At 36.7% G+C, this 12,791-nt stretch overlaps 1 long non-coding RNA gene across 1 annotated transcript; it reads right to left on the reverse strand.

Annotated features, from left to right (window-relative positions):
* Positions 1-1,016: 1,016 nt before the first annotated feature.
* LOC118764450 lies at positions 1,017-12,221 on the reverse strand. Its single transcript, XR_005000260.1, has 3 exons — positions 12,209-12,221; positions 7,416-7,419; positions 1,017-1,102 (listed from the first exon to the last, which is right to left on the reverse strand). It is a non-coding gene; the product is annotated as an uncharacterized LOC118764450 (long non-coding RNA).
* Between the last annotated feature and the right edge of the window lie 570 nt (positions 12,222-12,791).

Consider the following 12,791-nt stretch of genomic DNA (forward strand, 5'->3'; position numbering starts at 1 on the left):
TTAACTAATTCGCCCTCTTTTCTAGTCCTATCTAAACTTAGCTGCTTGCTAAATCTAATGGACTCCAAACGGATGGCTCTTTTGAGGGCGAGCCACCATCTATTATTAATGATGGTGCCACATAATGCCCTCTGTACTAATTCCTTAATCCGGGTACGGAAAGCTTCACAGGTCAAAATAGACTTGTTCATCTTCCAGTACCCGGGACCTTGTCTATGGCATTTATCTACATGTACCTCACACGTTACAAGTTTGTGATCCGTGTAAGGCACAACAGAGAATTGTGGACAGCTAACACTATTCCTATCTCGTTCCTTAACAAATACTCTATCTATGTACGATCTGAGTGAGCCGTCGTTATTACTCCACGTCCACTGTGGAACGTTCGGCTCATCCAGTCGAAAACGGTCTACTAGATTAAAGCTCGCTAGTAGAGCCTTGAGGCCAGGATTCCCCTCCTATCGCTCGAGCCTACACCATCCACCCGCGCATCGAGAATGGTGTTGAAATCCCCTACCAAGACTACCGTTTTGGACGTCACTAGAAAGTGCTCCAGTTCCCGATAAAAACCGGTCTGCCCACGTCCGTTAGGAGCGTAGACAGCCACCAACCTGAAGGACTGCTTACTCACGTGCGTCACATCTAGGACAACCAGCCTACCTTCTGGGTCCAAAAAGACAGTACTTACCTGTAAGTCCAAGTTCTTCCTGAAAAGAACTGCCACGCCTGCACCTCCCCCTCGGCTAGGAGAAATAAATTTCTCGTAACCATTGAGAAGTGGTGAGAACGCTTGGGGTCCCTTCATCTTGGACTCGGTAACAATAGCTACTTCGATTCTATGTGAATGAGGTCGTCACGAAAACAAGCCTGTTTCCATTTCGATCCCATTCCACGCACATTTATACAACCTAACTTAATCATCGAGAAAAAAGAAATTATTTACTCACGGTTGCGAGAGGGAGCCTGACAGATTCTTTCTGCCTGTCTCCCCCCCACTCGCCGTTGCTGTTGGGTGTTTCACCGGCGTTGCCACCGGGCTCTGGGTTGGTGTGGCTGCCGGGCTAACGGGTAATTTCCCAGTTGTCACCTCCTGGGTGACATCCTTAATGAAGCCGGCTTTACGTGGCTTTGTAAGGTTTTGTCTTTCCATCCTTCTTCGCCGACCCTTCCATATCGCCACTCCGCTTCCTTCTCGGTCGCTTTGTAGCACCTGATCAGCGTACTTGCTTTCACCCATGTTTCTACTCTCACGTTCTTTGTGGTGTATGCAATAATTTTTTCGTTGGGTTTAAACCTTTTACAGTTGGGGGGTGGTTTGTTAAAGTGCTGGCCTATAAGTGTAGTACCGCCGGGTGGGATTGGAGAATATTTTTTATTTGTTCGTCTGCGTTGTTTTTTTTTTTTGATACGGGTGGGGAGTCAGGGTGATGGATTTTTTCCTTTTGTTGGACACGTTCGTAAATTCCATGTCTTCTTGTTTATTTGTTTTTGTTGCATTATTTTCCTCATCCTTTCCTTTCTCATTTTGCATTTCGTTCTTGTCTTCCTCCTTTTTGGAGTTCGACCTGTTTATTTTTTCCTCCTTGTTTTCGCCAGCCGTTACTTTTTCTCCACTTTGCTGCTTTCTGCGTTCTTCACAGCGTTTTGTGGGGGGGCGTTGCCCGCATTATTTTTTTTTGTGCAAACGGAGCGAACGTGGCCCTTTTGCCCGCACTTAAAACATCTGGGCCTGCGTCCTTCCACCGAAACTCGTATGGAGTGCCCCTCCCCCACGAAGACTCTGTCTGGTAGGCTTTCCAACGTCGCATTTTCCGCCTGGATTATCATCTCCAGCTGCTGGCCTCTCCAGTGTTTTTGCAATTTTTCTCTTCATACTTAAAATTGTCAATTTTGATTCAACATCAAAAATGACCGCTGTTGCCGCCCACATCACGTCGTAGCCCGTGGTATATCTTCTAGGGTCACTTTTGCGGTTCTGCATCCTAAATATAAGGGTAGCAGTATTATACTCTCGTTTTTCAACGTTTGTGTCGAAATTTGCCTTGCTACTTCCGCCGTTTCAAAATGCGCCTCCACTGTAGCGCTTCTTGCACCTCGGTTGACATGACTAACTTTACTCCATATTGGAGCCATACACTTTTCGACCATTTCGTTTTTCACGTCGGTCATTCGTTTTTCCTTGATATTGTACACCCTGTAGGTGACCATTTTTTCCTTTATTGCTTGTATAGTTTCGGGGGGCGGTACCAATCGTGTTTCTTTCGCCACTTTTTTGCACCAGCGATCTAAACTTGAATAATCTTTCCATTGATACCTCCATTTCTTCGACTTCGCCACCTACGCGTCTGAAAAACTGGGTTTTGTCTGTGTTTCCTTTTGTTTAACAGTTGTTATACTTTCTTCTCCCATCTCGGAAAGTCTTTTTTTGAACTTAAGTCTAATTCCATATTAGACAACACAAACTTGTCACAAATGACAAGAGAATTTTTTTTTTTTTTCCAAAAATAACCTATACAGGTTAAGAGTCACTCACACAAAACAGCACACAGAAATTTTCTACTACCCAAGGCGAAAATTACTGGGTCAAAATCAGTTCAACAATGATATTACTTGTAACACGACAGAGTAGACAAACGGAAACGAACTCACACAACGATTTGCAGCAACAGAAAATATTGGTATACGCCGAGGAAAAAATTCAAAAAACACCAGGTCGCGATGAAAGAGAAGGCTCCTTTGCAAATAGATATAAGTTTTTCTAACGACGTCTGCCACTGATATCGAAAAACGAACAGTAAGCATAATTAAATCTCAGAATGAGATTAAAACAGTAATCGCTCGATAATGTAAAGTATAGAAGCCATCTTATCATGGCTAACCACATTGGGGAGGGGGTATTTTACATTAAATGCGTATATATATATATATATATTCGCCACGATAGACTGCTAGTGCTCTAGATGTTTTAATGACCCTTACCATTTGACATCCAGATTCCATATTAAGAAATCGAAGTAAATATTCTGTAGACAATTTCCTAAAGAAGTTCAATAAATATTAGTTACTTATATTGGGATAAAAAAATATAGAAATCATTTCATATTTATATAAATGTATATATATATATATCAATTTTTATTAATATATAATCATAATTAGCTAGTAAATGGTGATTTTTTTAATGAGCTGAATTAAAAGAAAATAATGAACATAATATATACTAACTGTGGAAAAAATATATCTTTTTCACTCCTGATATATTTACTAATTTGATAAAGTTTTTCTCCACAGGTAGTAAATATTATGTCTAACATATTGTTTTAATTCGACTCATCAATAAAACAAATCACCATTTACAAGCTAATTATGATTCTGTATTAATAGAAAAAGAGATATATTAATATGAAATAATTACAAGAAAATTCTATATATCTAGGGAAATTAGTTGGTTCATCTTGATTACCTCCCTTCCATTAGTTTTTAATATATCCTTTTGACTCCTGATATATTTACTAAATTGATAAAGATTTTCTCCACAGGTAGTAAATATTATGTCTAACATATTGTTTTAATTCGACTCATTAATAAAACAAATCACCATTTACTAGCTAATTATGATTATATATTAACAGAAATAGAGATATATCAATATGAAATAATTACAAGAAAATTCTATATATCCAGGAAAATTATTTGGTTCATCATGATTACCTCCCTTCCATTACTTTTTAATATATCTTATTGACTCCTGAGATATGTGCTAAATCAATATAGTTTTTTTCCACAGTTAGTAGATATTATGTCCATCATTTTCTTTTAATTCAACTCATTAAAAAAATCGCCATTTACTAGCTAATTATGATTATATATTAATAGAAATTGATATATGTATATATATATATATATATATATATATATATATAATATGAAATGATATCTATATTTTTTCTATCCCTATATAAGTAGCTAATATTTATTGAAATTCTTTAGGAAATTGTCTAAAGAATATTTACTTAGATTTCTTAATATGGAATCTGGATGTTACATGGTAAGGGACATTAAAACATCTAGAGCACTAGTAGTCTATGTTCTCTTACCCCTCTAACTTCAACCTACTAGCTTTTTGTTATAATACATTCAAATGTGTCTTAACTGAATTCCTTAAAATGGGAATAGGTTTATGGTTTTGACATTTGTACTACCCCTTCCTATATCTATAAATAGAAATAATTCTTTGTCTCCATCCAACCAAAAATAAAATCCCCTCCCCATTTACAGATCTAAATAACAAAATAAACTCAATGATAAAATCTACAGTCAAAGAATGAATTTGCTACTATCATGTTCTTATGAATGAAATCAACCTCTCTGTCTATATATCTACCCTCTTTATAATGGTGGCAGATGAAATAGAGATACGAATGTGCATTGTCCGTTTGACGGGAAAATTCTATAAGTGGCTGAAGATTGCTCGGCATTTTAAAACTGATGTAATACTTACAGTGTTTAATAAAATGAAGTAGCATGAAACAATTGTGCTGCTCTACCTCGGATAGACTTGTTGCTTATTTTGATTATAATCACCCCATTTGATTTATATGGATAATACCATACAAAATTCTGATGCCTTTGACTTAAGTACCATATTCATCTGAATCTAAATTTGCTGATATATATACATATAGAACTAACATAAGACAGAACAAGACTGTAGCGGATGACAATGAAAGATTCCAGTTTTCACTGCAGTTCCTCTCTGTTATATTTGAGACTATTCAAAACTGGTAGGCCCCGAAAATCTAAGCTAAACGCATGAAATATTTCGAAGAAAGCGTGCCAATGTGTGCGACAACACGGACAAAAAACGAGAAAACGGAGAAAATGTTACACGATTACAAATACAAACAACAAGAATAACAACATGTGTCTTGCGACTAAAAGGACAAGTTAAGAGAAGCTGGCGTTTAACGTGGAAACATTGCGGCAGCAAACATGGAAGAAAGTCAGGCGGCAGGAAAATAAGTTGTTGTGCGAGCGGCGGTCAAACCAGGAAAGAAAGATCATGCTTGGGCGAGCATCGAGCACGTGGGAAGAACAGAATGAGGTAGGAAGCAGAGGGAGTTAAGAATTATGGAAGGTAATAAAGAGAGAGAGAGAGAGAGAGAGAGAGAGAAGGCACAAGGGAGATAACAGAGGAAAGTAGAGAGTTTAAAGAGAATGTGAAGAAATGTGCGACATTGAAAAATTAGGGAAGGAACTATATATATATAAAGGGAAAGTTTACGAAAATAAACAAAAGACGAAGGCAGGTGGTGTACAAAACAAACAGATGTATTCGTATAGCGCTCAGGAATAGAAAAAGTATTTTACGTTTCGAGCCTACGCTCTTCTACAGAAAGGGACAATGAAAAAGCAAGGAGAGAAACGAGGAGACAAAAAAATGTGTGTAGGGGCTAACGATCTATCATGGTGTCTATATATATATATATATATAATATATATATATATAAATTAAGCAGAAAATGGAGAAATCTTGATCAAAAACCATTGGCTACCATCGAATAAATTTTTTTCATATCAAACTTTATAGCATCTTACATCTGTTTCTGCTTCCAATGTTTTCTAGTGTTGCCAAAGAAATTTCTGGGAATAATATTCGTCATATTTTGTAACACATCCCATCTGGAACATGGATTGAAGAAAACTACATGAGATACAGATTGAAGAAAAATACGTAAAACAAAAGAAAATAAAAGACCCTCCAGAAGAGGAATGAATGCTTAATATATTTGAATCATATCATTTTGCAGTGAAACGCTTCAGGCAGGATGACTAAATGACTAAACTAGAAATATCATTTGGTGGGTTAATCTTTCTACAGAGGTAACAGGGTGTATAAATAATAAAAGAAAAGAAAATAAGTACATTAGTATAAAGGGATACGACAATAGGTCTAGAAAAAGAGTGAGTGATAATGCTATAACGGGTAGAGGTAATCATAATATTTCTTGAGATTATGTTAATAGTACTAATTAATATTTTATCCAAATAAAATGCTCATAAATTAATTACATTTATTACTTACCGATAAAGACCAAACACTTGTTCTCCGTAATGGGATTGACCAAAGTCCAGCTTTCAATATAATTGGTCAGTTAAATTTAAAAAAACACACGGCAAGCTATTAAGTTGGTTATACGGGTAGATTTAAATATAGAGGTAAATGAAAAGTAAAATTATCAAGAAGTAACATGTGTTATAAGTGCCCCAAGGCCGCTTAGGTAGTAAAACGGATATTCTTATCCTTTAGACGGTTATTCTAACCTCCAACTCTGCTAACCTACATATATATATATATATATATATATATATATATCTATATATATATATAGGAAAAAATAAGGTACTCAGAGATCTGATGGTTGTACATTTACAGATTTTTATTAATATGTCACAGGTTTTTATAAATCATATATTTAACGCTTGCATCTACTCTAGTAGATTCTTCAGATTTGAATTTTTTGAGGGGATTTGTCTCTTTTTATAGCATTATTGAGTGCGTAGGGGTGGAGAGAGATATAGTAAAAGAGGGTGAGGGATGGGGAGAAAGTGAGAGAGTATGTGTGCGTTTGTGTGTGTGTGTTTGCGTATGTGTGTGTGCGCGTGTGCCTGTGTATCTGAGATGATTGTCAATGGAAAAGAGAAGGAAAGAAAGAAGAAAAAATGTGTTTACATCTATACAGTTGGTCAGTTCTTTTAATAGAAAGTGATGAGTTGATTCCTGGCCTTTAAAAATGGCAAAATCAGGTGGATACTCTAAGGATGGGGGCTTGTTTTGATAAAAGTTATTTTTTAAAAAATTGTCTGGATTATTATCATCGTTATCATCATTCTCCAGTGAGAGAGAGTGCATGTGTGTTTTTGTGTGCGTGTGTGTGTGTGTGTATGCCTGTGTATCTTAAAGGAGTGTCAATGCAAAAGGGAAGGAAGGGAAGAAGGAAGAAAGGAAGACACAATTGTGCATACATCTATACAGATGTTCAGTTCTTTCAATAGAAGATGACAAGTTGGTTAATAAATATATTCTATCCTCTTTGTCAGGGGATAGAGAAAGAGAGATGACAAAGAGAAGAAAATCAAACATCTTCTTAGCTTGAAAAACTTACAGCAACTGATAATGGACGCAGAATAACAGGGGCTGCTAATACGAAACAGAAGTTGCAGGAGAGTGCGTGCCGAAAGGACGAGGAAATGTATGATGGAGAGAATAGAGGTAAGTAAATACGGAAATGTTGCAGAGAGAGTGTGGAAGGAGGATTTCAAAGGGTAGAAATAATTAAGAGGAGGTGAAAGGATCAAAGGAAAAACGTTCATTTATACCTGTCGGGGCATAGAGCCAAGATCAAATATGAGACTTTGCTCCTTTCGTTTTCTACAGAAGGGGGCTCCGTGGTGCAAGGCCATCTCACTCAATGATAAAGCTGCTATAGAATGATTCACACTGTTGAAGTGCGTGGAGAAGGGTTGGCCTGGCATACGTAGCATTATGCTACTAATGAGTTCGTGAAAGCGATCCACAAGGCGTCGCCCTGTTTGTCCAATATAAAGAGCACTGCAGATTTTGCATATGATGCAATATATGAGATTCGCAACAGTGTAACAGAAGTGGTGTGTTATGAGTTATTGTCTTCTTGGGCTCCGTGATCGTGTTAATATTGTTGATGTAGGGACATGTGTTACATTGCCGGTGAGAACATTTATAAGTTCCTGGTTGTGCAGAGCTGGGAACTGGGAACCTTCTGACAAGGAGATTTCTAAGACTCCTATCAGTTTTAAAAGACAGGAGAGGCGGTGTGGGAAAGATTGTGACGGTTGTTGGGTCAGAAAGAAGGAAAAGGAAGTTGTGGGTGAGTTTGTGATTTAGAAGGTTGGTGGGTGAGAGAGAATGGAATACAGTTGGTGGAAGTGCGTGAAGATGGTAGGAGAGCTGCGCTGCGGTTGATGCCTGGGGCTTGGTGGAGTGGCGGTTCGACAACTGATGGAGGATACTCTCGATATAGAAAAAAATGTCGCTTCATTTTACTATTCGAACTCCGAATCGAAGCTGCAAAGTCATCGAAGGCGAAGAAATTGAGAGAAAGGTATACAAAAATTTAATGTGTCTGCGGTGAAAGGACGAGTAGTAAAGGTAGGAGCTGGAGTCTGACAGTTTATAGTAGACAGTGGTGGAGAAGTGGGTAATGTGTATTTAGACGGAGAGTCCAGAAAGCAAAGAGAAATATCAGATATGATGTCTGTGGATTCCAAGGTTGGGTGAAAGGTGTTAACGAAAGAAATAAAATCGTTGAGCTGTTGTCCGTGAAGGCTTGTAGCGCCAATGCAGTCGTCAATGTAACGACTATAATGTTCTGGGATGGGTCCAGACAAGTGAGCAAAGATTTGCTCTTCTACATAACCTACAAAGAGGTTGCCATAATTGGGGGCCATCCTGGTGCCCATAGCAATACCACTGACTGCTTATAGATTTGACCAGGGAAGGAAGAACATTTGAACATATATTTGTGTGTGTGTGTGTGTGTGTGTGTGTATGTGTGTGTGTGTGTGTGTGTGTGTATGTGAGTATGTATGTATGTATGTATGTTTAATTATTGATATTATTTATAAAATTTTCATATGGCATGTAGGTGAAACATTTAAGGTGAAACACCATGAACCAAATCATCTACAGATCCAGAAACAAAACAGCGCATAAAATAATACCGAGAAACGCTCTTTTTTCCTTTTTTTTTCTTTCCAATAACTGCTTCACTCAATTCACCTCACTTCCTGGAACCTAGTAGGCAACTATGTGGTTGCTATATCTATAAGAAATAGCAAATAGATTTTCCTCAAATAATATCCGAATATCTTACGAAAAGGAAGGAAACGCCGAGGTATTATATGGTTTCTAATCTGACGGAATGAATGCTCATGATAACACACCTACTCACTCTACTAAACAACAACAATAATAAAAACGGCCATCAATGCCAAACTCTTTGGAAAAGTCATTAACCTCTTCTCGTATCTGATTAAATACAAGTAAGTTAAACCTATTGAAAAGAATCAAGAATTATTCCTTTTCCAAAATCCAGTACATCTTTCCTTTCTAACCATGGTGATATCACTTAGAATTACGTGTGATAATTTTAGTGGACATTGTAACGAATTGTAGAAATATTTACAAAGCTCTGTAATAAGAAATGTACTCTACCAATTGAAGTTACTATCGTTTAAGCTCGCTGCATGACGTTAACCTTTAGAATTCCAGTGATAAACTGTGTAATTCAAATCGAAACATTTCTCTAAAAACCGGCAGTGCTAGTATTATCTAAATTTCCAAAGACATTATACCACAATATATATTATGCAGCTGTGAGAATTGCATTTATTTCTCTTTTCACTATACTTTCACATAACTACATGTGTTGGCAAGTGTGGTACATTCGGTGAGATTTAAAGAGGTGCATCTATTGAAACCATTGACCAAATATCTTCAATTGCGAGATGCATAAACCAGAAAATGCTTATATATGTGGATGTGGGTGTGTGTGTGTGTACATATATATAAATATAATATATATATAAATATATATATATATAAATATATATATATATAAATATATATATATATATATATAATATATTATATATACGTTCAACAAGATTTAGATTCGAATGAATATGGTACTTAAGTTAGATGCACCAGAATTTTGCACGGTTTTATCCACATAAATCCCTGGGGTGATTATAATCAAAATAAGCAACAAGAATATATTCGGTAATTTGGTACGATTGTTTCACGCTACATCATTTTATTAAACATTCTAAGTATTACAACAGTTTTAAAATGTTGAGCAATGTTTATAGAAGTTTTCCATCAATACATATAATTATTTTCATGTTAATTAATAACCTTATAAAGAGTGTAGATATATAGACAGAGATGGATATATATATATATATATATATATATATATATATACGTATATTTGTATGTATGTATGTATGTATGTATAAGTCATTCGTCGACAGTAGGAGTTGGTGATTAGCTAGAATATTCTGGAAGTGGAATTCGCAAATGTGAGAAAATCAGTCTAGTAAGAAAGTATTTACAGAAGATTATGTCCCCTTCATATATTCCTTGCCATCATACCCCCCATTGCTTTTTGGGAATAATAATGACGAAATGTCTTCTTGTTCCTTGATCAGTTTAAAATTGGTCCCTAATAGAGGCGAGTACGTATATACAAAACAAGGTGCCAGTTCATGTTTCGTCTGTATACTAGAAATTGCAGTGAAATTTATTTAAATTTACTGATAGAAGCCATTATTACAAATGTGACAGTTATACCGCTAATTGTCAAACCTACCTAATATAGTTTCACCCGGTTTTATGCTGTGTCTACTTTCAGTGTTAAACTCTAGAGACTATATTATAACGCATCATGTCGTTGAGTACTGAAATACGTGAAAATATTACAAATTCATATCTGACCGCATAATTGTAGTAACCCTCAAACCACATTCTTTGCGAATACTGCCCATTTAAGACAAGTGATGAGAAACTTGCAGACGACGTCTACTGCGATCTGAAGGGAGCAAAGGAACGTGTCCCTTCCCACAACGTCCTTTTTACAGCAGGTGATTTTAATGGCCAAATAGGGAGGGATGATGCTCTGTTCACCTATAACAAGGAGACTAACCGGAACGGGTAAAACTGATTGATTTTCTTCACAAGTTTCTACTTCAGATTGCAAACAATAAAGTTCCTGAAATACCCAAAGCGGTTGTGGATATTCCAGCGCCCATCTGAATCTTATTCACAAATTCACTACAAGAAACAAGTAGAACAGTGTCCGAAATGCACAGGCATAGTCCTCCTGCGCATCTATTGGCTCTGACCATAGAGCTGTTTCCATATGCACTGTTCTCAGTCTTAGATCATCAAAACCACCAGTCCCAAACCCCATGAAATAAGTGGACTGGTCCACGATATCATCAGATAAAGACTTAGTACACTCATTTGCAGTAGACTTTAAAAACCGTCAGAGCACACTGACGACGTTGAAACACAATATAATAACCTCGTAACAGCCACAGGCGAAATTGCCCTTTCAAAATTAGCAAAGTAGCAAAGAAATACGCACAGATCATTTCATGCAGATATCCGTGTGAGAGAAGCAAGAAAGCATCTAGGAAGATCGAAATTTAAAAATGAACAGAGGCCTAATAAAAATAAATTCAAAGATGCTTTTAAAAATTAAGGGACACTATACGAGGTATATGCCAATATAAAAACGGATTACATTCTCGCTGAGATTGACAAAATTGCATATTTGCATACTGCAAAGGAATATGCTGTTGTATGGAAAACAATAAACACTAACTGGAAAAATATTTAAGCACTCCATCAGTCTTAAAATTGGTTCCTCTGAGAAGGGCAAAGCCATCTGGTTTGACCGCTTTCAGAAACTTCTTGCAGAACCACCACCAACTAGCGGTCGTCCACTTCCTCTACGCCAAATATCTAATGTATTAGACATCAACGTGGACCTTTCCACGTTGGATGAGCTTGAAGTTGCTCTCGGTAGTTTTGCTCGCAATAAAGCACCAGGACTAGATAACATACCAACATTACTGTGGAAAGATACTATATCTCGGGACTCAGGACTGGATATTAGAAATCTGAACAAAGTAATGTAGGACCGTGTAGTGTGGAAAGGGATCGTCAATGGAGTTCCGATCAACCATAGGTTGGTCGATAGAAGATGTGTATGGTATTTGTTGTGGAATACGAAATGTAAAGTGATCGTTAGCATAGAGAAAGGAAACTCGATTGGATGTAATTATTATTACATACTTTTCAAATGTACAACTTTTAGTTCACACAGTGCTTTCCGGAGCACGCAAACGCATGTAACTCCTCTGCAGGCATAAATTGCTTGTATACCTTAGTTTGTCCTATACTGTATTACCAACCGATTTATCAACCAGTTTTCTTTTGTGGATCCTAAAACGTGATTACAAAGTTGTATATAAAAATACTGTGATGTAAATTTGACACATCTATTTACAACATTACTTCCACCAAATTGAAATTTGAATTCAAACAGCAAACTAAAAGAAATATCTTCACTACACTACAGCTGTCTATCGATCAACGAACATAAAATTTTCCTCTTATTTTCCGTTCCCTTCCTAAACAACTACTTTCCCAGTCTACTTATACACCTGGTCATCATTCCAATGACAACACTTACTGATAAAAATCAAACATCTTGCTAGTTTCAAAAAGAAACGTCTTGCTATTGTCGATATAAAGCCAAAAAGAAACTAATTAAGGCACTGTCTGATGAAGGTGAGTAGACTGAAACAATGAAGTCCTTTTCAAAGTTTTCGTTCAAAAATTTTAATATGTATACACGTTTGTGATATGTAAGTGTGAGTATATGAATATATACGAGAGAGAGAGAGTGTGTATGTGTGTGTGTGTGTAAGTGTTTGCCTGTGCAGATATACGTATTTATATACATGTATATGCGTCCCTATATACGTATATATACATCTTTTTTTTTTTACTTGTTTCAGTCATTTGACTGTGGCCATACTGGAACACCGCCTTTAGTCGAGCAAATCGACCCCGGGACTTATTCTTTGTAAGCCCAGTACTTATACTATCGGTCTCTTTTTGCCGAACCGCAAAGTGACGGGGACGTAAACACACCAGCATCGGTTGTCAAGCAATGTTG

This window comes from Octopus sinensis, linkage group LG8, assembly GCF_006345805.1.
Source record: "Octopus sinensis linkage group LG8, ASM634580v1, whole genome shotgun sequence".
Taxonomy (NCBI): Eukaryota; Metazoa; Mollusca; class Cephalopoda; order Octopoda; family Octopodidae; genus Octopus; species Octopus sinensis.